Source organism: Bos javanicus, chromosome 14, assembly GCF_032452875.1.
Source record: "Bos javanicus breed banteng chromosome 14, ARS-OSU_banteng_1.0, whole genome shotgun sequence".
Taxonomy (NCBI): Eukaryota; Metazoa; Chordata; class Mammalia; order Artiodactyla; family Bovidae; genus Bos; species Bos javanicus.
This window is the reverse complement of record NC_083881.1, coordinates 30702733-30712246: the sequence shown is the minus strand read 5'-3', so window position 1 is coordinate 30712246 and position 9514 is coordinate 30702733.

The following is a 9514-nucleotide window of genomic DNA, read 5'->3' as shown; positions in this document are numbered from 1 at the left end:
CTTGGAGAATTTTGAGCATTACTTTACTAGCGTGTGAGATGAGTGCAATTGTGCGGTAGTTTGAGCATTCTTTGGCATTGCCTTTCTTTGGGATTGGAATGAAAACTGACCTTTTCCAGGCCTGTGGCCACTGCTGAGTTTTCCAAATGTGCTGGCACATTGAGTGCAGCACTTTCACAGCATCATCTTTCAGGATTTGAAATAGATCACCTGGAATTCCATCACCTCCACTAGCTTTGTTGGTAGTGATGCTTTCTAAGGCCCACTTGACTTCACAGTCCAGGATGTCTGGCTCTAGGTGAGTAATTACACCATCGTGATTATCTGGGTCATGAAGATCTTTTTTGTACAGTTCTTCTGTGTATTCCTGCCACCTCTTCTTAATATCTTCTGTTTCTGTTAGGTCCATACCATTTCTGTCCTTTACTGTGCCCATCTTTGCATGAAATGTTCCCTTGGTATCTCTAATTTTCTTGAAGAGATCTCTAGCCTTTCCCATTCTGTTGTTTTCCTGTTTCTTTGCATTGATCGCTGAGGAAGGCTTTCTTATCTCTTCTGCAAAGGGAGATTCAATTACAGCAAATTATTTTTCCATCGGTCCTGCTATTATGCTGTGTGTTGTATATAGTAACTAAGTTGTGTCTGACTCTTTGTGGCCCCATAGACTGTAGCCCACCAGTATCCTCTGTCCAAGGGATTTCCCAGGCAAGAATACTGGAGTGGGTTGCCATTTCCTTCTCCAGGGGATCTTCCACACCCAGGGATCAATCCTGCATTGCAAGTGGATTCTTTACCACTGAGCCACCAGGGAAGCCCATATTGGTCCTGCTGTGTATCTTAAAATTATTCTGTCATTCCTTTGTGCAGAGCTATCAAAAGGTGAATGTTATTTAAGGCTTAATGCCTTAAGCCATTATCAGTCATTAACATCATGGTCAGACACAGTTTGTTCCTTAGTGTGTTACTGTGCACTTGTGAAAGTGAACTGTTCAGTCGTGCTGGAGAAAGCCGTGTCACCTGGCAGCCCCAGCTGCTTGCTCGCTCGAACCCCCACCGTATTAGCAGCAGGCCAAGAAATGTGGGCCACTCCCAGCCACTGGCCGATCAGAGTGAGGGTAGTAATGCAGGTCTGTCCTTGAGAGATGGCAGGTCCTCTCCAACCAGGACTCCCCAGTCAGCCCAGCTGACCTTACCCAGTCCCAGATTTTACCTGCCCAGTCCCCTCCCTTCCCCTCTCATTCTCAAGTACAGACCTGCTCTGTGGTCTAAGGCCCTTCCTGCCTTCTGCTTCTCCCCTTCACCTTCACAGGCATTTCTCTCTACAGTTCTCCTGCATATCCAGCCTTAGAGGACCCAAACCAGCGCAAGTGATAAACCAGAGCAGTCTGAGAAAGTGGGGTGTCAGATGGGGTTGTGAAATAGGCTTGAAGTCAGAGAGGGCTGAGAAATATCCTGAAACTCACAAACATTCTGAGTGATGTTTAGGGCATGGGTGATCCCCGGCACAGGGTGGGGCCCAAGCGCTAACCTTCAGCAGTTTAGGTGACTTGGGCAAACCCCCAGTGAGGGAGACCCCCTTGTGGAAGCAGTGGCTCAGCATTTGAAAATTAGGGGCGAAACAGAGTTGTCTGTAGAGGCAGTGGAGTCAACTGGTTACTATTTATTTGTTCCAGTGCCCTGCTGAGAAGGCCGTGGGAACCCTTCTGTGAGAAACCAGGGCCTCTGACGAGCAGTTAAAGGCTAACCTGAGAGCCAGAGGCTGTCCTTGAAAGCTTACAAAGAGACCTGGCTGAGCAGCATCTTTAGAGAGAATTGCAGAGTTCAGAGATTTTGAATGCTCTGCTGAGCCAGGTCTGTCAGACCAAGGTCAGGCAGGGCCCTGGTTGAGGAAACCTGGACCCAGAAACATGGCAGGAAGATGTCTGGGTGGATGTCTCTGAAGACTTCCCTGAATCCACCAAGTCTCCCTAGTACAAGCCAGCACTTGCCCAGTGCTGGGAGATGCTATGGGTCTCATCTCCACAAGAAACAGGAGCTGCCCCCCTTACCCCTACTTGGCTGCCAGGTATAATGAGCTGTCTTCTTCTTCCCGCCTCGCTTCTTGCTTGAAGTCTTCCTGACTTGGTCCAGGTCACACGCACATGCTCTTTTGCTTCAATGCCATTAGAACTTGCATGTCTGCTCTCACCGGGCTCTGGCATTTTGCCTTGTGTTCTGCTCTGGGCGCGTAACTTACCTCACTTGAGGAGAAATGTAAGGCAGTCGAGGTGGTGGATAGAGCATGAGATGAGGGACCAGGATGACTGGGGTCCATTATTCACTAGCTATGTGAGCAAACGACTTCGTTCTTCTAAGCCCCATTTCCCTTACCTGTAAAATGGAAATGTACAATTTACCTCATATATTATGAATAGTTACAGGTGAATATGCAGAGCACCTGATACATAGGAAAAAATATTTTGTCATGTATTATCTTTTTTTCCTCTTGGTGTCTGTCAGAGAATCTAGCAGGAAGGACACAAAATTTTCTTCATAAATATTTGACATAAAATTGAATTGTGTTTTTGTGATCATCTTTTAAGATAAAGGCTGTGATGAAACTGGTGCTTCTTGTACTTTCCTGGGTGTGTGCATCCCTTGGAAAATCTGATTTGATGGATCTGAAGAGTGAATTTTAACATGTCCTCAGGGCATACTGATATTCATACCACTTGGGAAAATTGCTGTAATCTCAGAGGATGCTGTAAACCCTTAACTATTATGTCAGGGTATCTGTTTCATAAAAATAAAGGACTTATTACACTATCCTCTTAATAATTGATTCATATTGCTGTGCAACTGATTTGGGCCAAGTGACCAGCATTGACAGGTGGGTGTATGTGGAGAAGTAACAGCACCATTTAGCTACTATTGGGGCAGAGCCATCAGCTGCATGAGTGGGTGCTCAGTTTCCAAGTGGGCTCCAGATATATTTTCTTAATTGAATAAAATCCAAGATTTCAATTCATTTCAAAGCTGCATAATGTGGTAATTAGAAGCCTAGTTACTTCTAATGCCCTGAAGAGAGACTCAGGATTGTCTCAGAAGTCCTGCGGCCTGAGCAGATAATTACAAGCACTTCTTGGTGATAATTGCAAACCTGAGAGCTCCACGGAGAGAATGCCCGTGAAACCCAGGGCTTCGAAAAGCTAGAGCCCTGCTCTAACTCAGGCATTGTTATCAATAAAGAGATTTTTGCCTTTTATGAAGCTGAAATTGTCAAAAAGAGGTTCTTTCACATGTCATTTGTTTCATTCATCAGTCCACAATGAAATGGTTTTAATGAGGCATGGGCTGGGCTGAGACAGAGATGAAAATAGAGCAAAGGCCAACGGGGAAGAGAAAAGAACATTCTTCCATTGTGGAAGTCTTGAAGGAGATTTCCTAATGGGAGGATTTGCAGTTTTAATAGCACACTTGAAATTTAAACTCAATCTATTTCCAGGCAACAAAGGAAGTATCTTTAGAGATAATCAATATATCTTTTTAAAAAATTAATTTATTTATTTTAATTGTAGGCAAATTACTTTACAATATTGTAGTGGGTTTTGCCATACATTGACATGAATCAGCCATGGGTGTGCCTGTGTTCCCCATCCTGAACCCCCTCCCACTTCCTTCCCCATCCCATCCCTCAGGGTCATCCAGGTACACTGGCCCTGAGCACCCTGTCTCGTGGATTGAACCTGGACTGATGATCTGTTTCACGTATGGTAATATACATGTTTCAATGCTATTCTCTCAAATCATCCCACCCTCACCTTCTCCCACAGAGTCCAAAAGTCTCTTCTTTACATCTGTGTCTCTTTTGCTGTCTCGCGTATAGGGTCCTCATTACCATCCTTCTAAATTCCATATATATGCATTAATATACTGTATTGTGTTTTCCTTTCTGACTTACTTCACTCTGTATAACAGGATCCAGTTTCATCCACCCCATTAGAACTGATTCAAATGCATTCTTTTTAATAGCTGAATAATATTCCATTGTGTATATGTACCACAGCTTTCTTATCCATTTGTCTGCCAATGGACATCTAGGTTGCTCCCATCTTCTAGCTATTGTAAACAGCATTTGGATAGATTCAAAACTAGTGGGAGAAGGTGAGGGTGGGATGATTTGAGAGAATAGCATTAAAACATGTATATTACCATATGTGAAATAGATCGTCAGTCCAGGTCAGTCCATGAGACAGGGTGCTCAGGGCCTTAGGAAGCATCACTATGAACAAAGCTAGTGGAGGTGAGGGAATTCCAGGTGATCTATTTCAAATCCTGAAAGATGATGCTGTGAAAGTGCTGCACTCAATGTGCCAGCACATTTGGAAAACTCAGCAGTGGCCACAGGACTGGAAAAGGTCAGTTTTCATTCCAATCCCAAAGAAAGGCAATGCCAAAGAATGCTCAAACTACCGCACAATTGCACTCATCTCACACGCTAGTAAAGTAATGCTCAAAATTCTCCAAGCCAGGCTTCAGCAATACGTGAACCGTGAACTTCCAGATGTTCAAGCTGGTTTTAGAAAAGGCGGAGGAACCAGAGATCAAATGGCCAACATCTGCTGGATCATGGAAAAAGCAAGAGAGTTCCAGAAAAACATCTATTTCTGCTTTATTGACTATGCCAAAGCCTTTGACTGTGTGGATCACAATAAACTGTGGAAAATTCTGAAAGAGATGGGCATACCAGACCACCTGACCTGCCTCTTGAGAAACCTATATGCAGGTCAGGAAGCAACAGTTAGAACTGGCCATGGAACAACAGACTGGTTCCAAATAGGAAAAGGAGTACGTCAAGGCTGTATATTGTCACCCTGCTTATTTAACTTATATGCAGAGTACATCATGAGAAACGCTGGGCTGGAAGAAGCACAAGCTGGAATCAAGATTGCCGGGAGAAATATCAATAACTTCAAATATGCAGATGACACCATGCTTATGGCAGAAAGTGAAGAGGAACTCAAAAGCCTCTTGATGAAAGTGAAAGTGGAGAGTGAAAAAGTTGGCTTAAAGCTCAACATTCAGAAAACGAAGATCATAGAATCTGGTCCCATCACTTCATGGCAAATAGATGGGGAAACAGTGGCTGACTTTATTTTCTTGGGCTCCAAAATCACTGCAGATGGTGATTGCAGCCATGAAATTAAAAGATGCTTACTCCTTAGAAGGAAAGTTATGACCAAGCTAGACAGCATATTGAAAAGCAGAGACATTACTTTGCCAACAAAGGTCCATCTAGTCAAGGCTATGGTTTTTCCAGTGGTCATGTACGGATGTGAGAGTTGGACTGTGAAGAAAGCTGAGCACCGAAGAATTGATGCTTTTGAACTGTGGTGTTGGAGAAGACTCTTGAGAGTCTCTGGGACTGCAAGGAGATCCAACCATTCTATCCTAAAGGAGGTCAGTCCTGGGTGTTCATTGGAAGGACTGATGTTGAAAGTACTCCAGTACTTTGGCCACCTGATGTGAAGAGCTGAGTCATTGGAAAAGACCCTGATGCTGGGAAAGATTGAGGGCAGGAGAAGGGGACGACAGAGGATGAGATGGTTGGATGGCTTCATTGACTCAATGGACATGGGTTTGGGTGGACTCTGGGAGTTGGTGATGTTCAGGGAGGCCTGGCGTGCTGCAGTTCATGGGGTCGTAAAGAGTTGGACACGACTGAGCCACTGAACTAAACTGAGAAAACTAGTTGACAGTAACACCTGGAATATTTCCCAGGGTGTAACCCAAGCAAAGTAAGTCCAGAAAAGCAAGTGGTGCTTTATCTGCTCACATCTCAAAGTTAAGTCCAGAAATCCAAGGGATTGGTTTTCGAACCTTCTTGGAATAGGAGCTGAAAGAGAAGCCCACAGAACAGGGATGTACGTATGTGAGTTGCACATATTACGTCATAGCAGACACTATTTGACATCACTCTTTACCAAAAATCTGCCTTCATTTCAGTCTTAAAGTAATCTATATTGTCTCCAATTGACATTATATTATACTTCCTGAGGAAACATAGGGCCTCTCGCAACCACTGAATAAATGTTGGAGTACAAACCCCCCCCAGAACTGTTCACTGTCTTACTTTATAGAAAGTAATTTGAAATATTGATGATATTGATGTCACACTCTTCAGATAATTGTACATGTGAGATTTGTTATTAATGTGGTGTCTTGTTCATGGTGAGAAAAATCACACAAATGTGAATGGAGGTGGTCTGCAAGTTGAGCTATTACATCAGGGGCCTCAGGCGGGGAGCAAGTTCTAGGATGTGTCACATTTCCAGAGTGGTATGTGTGGTTAAGACTCTCAGGTGTTGAGATCACCTAACCACCTACCCAGACTGCCATATATCATGGTGTGTTCATGAAATAAAAGAATTAGATTTTTCTGTGTGTGTGTGTTTTAAAGATTTGAAAATAAGGGTAACCCAGTGTTGCTGATAGAAGGAAAGAGAAAGTTGAGGTTGAAGACAGTTCTAGTTCTTAACTAGAAAACAGAAGTTTGGGGTAAATCAAGCAGTGAAATGTGAAATTCAGCAGTGACCCGGTTCTATGAATATAAGCAATTCACCATATATTTTCCACAAAAAGAAGAAAAAAGTACTTTGTGAAACAGTTTCAGCTGGTGTCTCAGCTAGTACAAAAATTGCTCATCAAGTGAGAGATAAAATTTTAGTGGAAATTGAAAAGACAATTTGTGGTATAATGATATGCACAAGAAGTCTGTGTCTGTAGAGAAAAGTGATTTGGGTGAAATCTAGAAGTTTCCATAATTAAGATCTTGGGGACTTGAGAAAAACTAAATAGTTATTTTTCAAATGGATTAGGTATCTGAAGAATTTTGACATCCTTCTATCTATCTAGTATATCATGCATGTATCCATCCAGTCATTCTTTTTTAAAGAAAAAAAAAGTGCTGTGTGTCAGGCATTGTGCTAGGAGGACGGTTATAGACTTTAAGGGATGTATAATCCTAAAGGCAGAGGTCTAAGACATCACCATGGAAGAACACTTACAGTGGATTAGGGACCCATCTGGTACAGGATTAGAGAGACGTAACCCTTATGGTTCACCTTTTCTTACTCATTTTCCACTCACCCTACTTTTCTACATCAAGCAGTTTGACTGGGGGGCAAGTCCATTCAATCTTACCAGTCCCTTGACTTTTTTTTTTTTATTCCCAAGTGGTTTTGAAAGAATCCTTGATTAATTGGCCCTACAAAGTATACCTCATAGAGAGTCTTGCCAACACAATATACAATACCTATACAGGAATGAAAGCAGGTCTCCCCTTTGTTTTCCATGACTTCCCATGGTTTATGGTGACTTGAGAACAAGTATTAAGGGCACTTCCTTGTTGCTGAGTGTGCTTCCACAGGGGGAGAACCACCCCAGGTGCTGACGGCCACGGTGATTTCTGGAGGAGGACCCAGCCTAGGAGCTGGCTCTGGCTTTCTCTCGTTCACGGTCTCAGTGGTTTCACATTATCCTGCTCTTCTGTTTCCTTTTCTGCATGAACACAATAATAGCAAACCCATTGTGTCTTGTTTGTTAAAGGGCCTTTCCTGTATTAACCCATTTTTTGGTAACAACTCCCCTAGGAGGAAGATGCTATTATTATCATCTCCATTTTACAAATGAGGGAAGTGGGTCCAGGGAGATTGGGTAATTGTTCTAAATTGCCTGTATCCCAGATTCAAACCCACAAGGTCTGGCTCTGAAGATGCTAACCATCCTACCTCTGACACCATATCCCTCATCTGTCATGTCCTTGCTTGCTGTTGTCTGTGATAGGAGACTCAGAGGTCTTCCTCCTAGTGGATTTCTATTGACTGTCCTCCTCTATCTCGTTCAATTAATTCATACACAGAAAGGGCAAAAATCAGTAAGCATTTTAGAGAACATCTAGTGGGAACTGGGAAAATTCTAAAGCCATTTCCAAGTGTGATCTGGTTGTGGTACTGGATTTATGTTGGGTGGACACAATAAAAGTAATTAAGTTAATAAAAGGTCCTCAAAAGCAGACACTAAGTGTTCTTTCAGAAATATGACTCCCTCACTCTGCAACCTGTAGGGAATGAGTTGAATTGCGTCTCGTGAGCAGAAGCAAAGAATGCTTTGACTTTTAGGGACTCAGTCTCCCCATTCCTCACAGACAGATAGTGGGAGGATGTGATGGAGGGTCTGTGGAAATCCTGGACTTGTGCCAGACCCCTTCTCCCCTGACCAAACATCCCCAAATGCCTTTCACTCTCTCCCTTTAAAGCAGTAATAAAATATATCAGAAATAAAAATCAAAGTTCTTATCTTAGTTCACAAAATGGATGAGCCAACACTGTGTAACCTTGGCCTTTTCTTTTCTCTGTGAAACATTTTTTGAAACTATTTTAAGTTGCTGAAGAAACATTCCACTCGATGCAAAGGTTAAAACAGTCATGACTGGACTGAGGGGACAAAATCCAGTAAATTGAGCTCAGGTTCCAGGGCCTTCGTTGTACCTATTTCTGCCAGGTTCCCGAACCAGGGCAGCATCCTCACCCTTCAAGTGGCTGGATGACAGTCAGGGCAGATGACAGTCAGGGCCACCCATGACAGGCATCCTCCCAGGTCTGGACATTGTCTCTCTGCCCATCTACCCAGGTGACCACTGTGAGGGAGTGTGGGGGCCAGGCTGCCCTGAGCATCGGGAGAGTAGAAGGCCTTGCCCCTGAATGTATTATTTCTGTCTGTCCCTCCTTTCCCCTTTCCTCTGGAACCTCAAAGGGCTCATTTGACTGCAGGGGGTAGGGGAGAATGCAGTCCCAAAGGAGATTCATCTAGATGGGCTTGTGAGCATTTCTGTCCCAGCTGTGCTGGGTCTGATCTAATCACATGCCCAAGGCCACTGAGAGTATACGATGCACAGCTCAGATCTGTAGAACCAGGTCACAGCTGAATCTCATATTCCCAAGCTTGCTTTCCCCCAGACTTCTGTCTTCTAGTGAAGAACTTTAACTTCCTTTGATCTCAGGGTTCTTTCTATCAGTCAGAAAAATCCATTGTTTCCTTTTTCTTATTTGCTTTCTTTTCTCTCATTTTCCTAATTACAACAATTTCTTTTGAAGTAATTCAGCTTTGGGCTGATCTTAAAAAAAAAAAAAAAAGATCTATTTGCATGTCTGTATCTTCCATTAGACTGTGCTTTCCCTAGCTAACATAGTGACACATTGCGGAACCCAAGAAATATCCATTAAGTAAGCAAATGAACATTCAAGTCACTGTGCCCTGGAAGCCAGCTAGGTCACGCCCATTTCTCCAGTGACTGTAGTAACTGGATTCTTGGTGCCGTCTCCCTAAGTGTCCCAAGTCTCTACAGTATGGACTTAGGGCATGTTGCCTGTGCCCTCAGTTGTCAAAATGGCTCTAATGACAGGACTACTTCACTGAACTGTTGGAGGATTAAATGAGATAATCTGTGGAATTTTACAGCATTGCCCAGCTTACA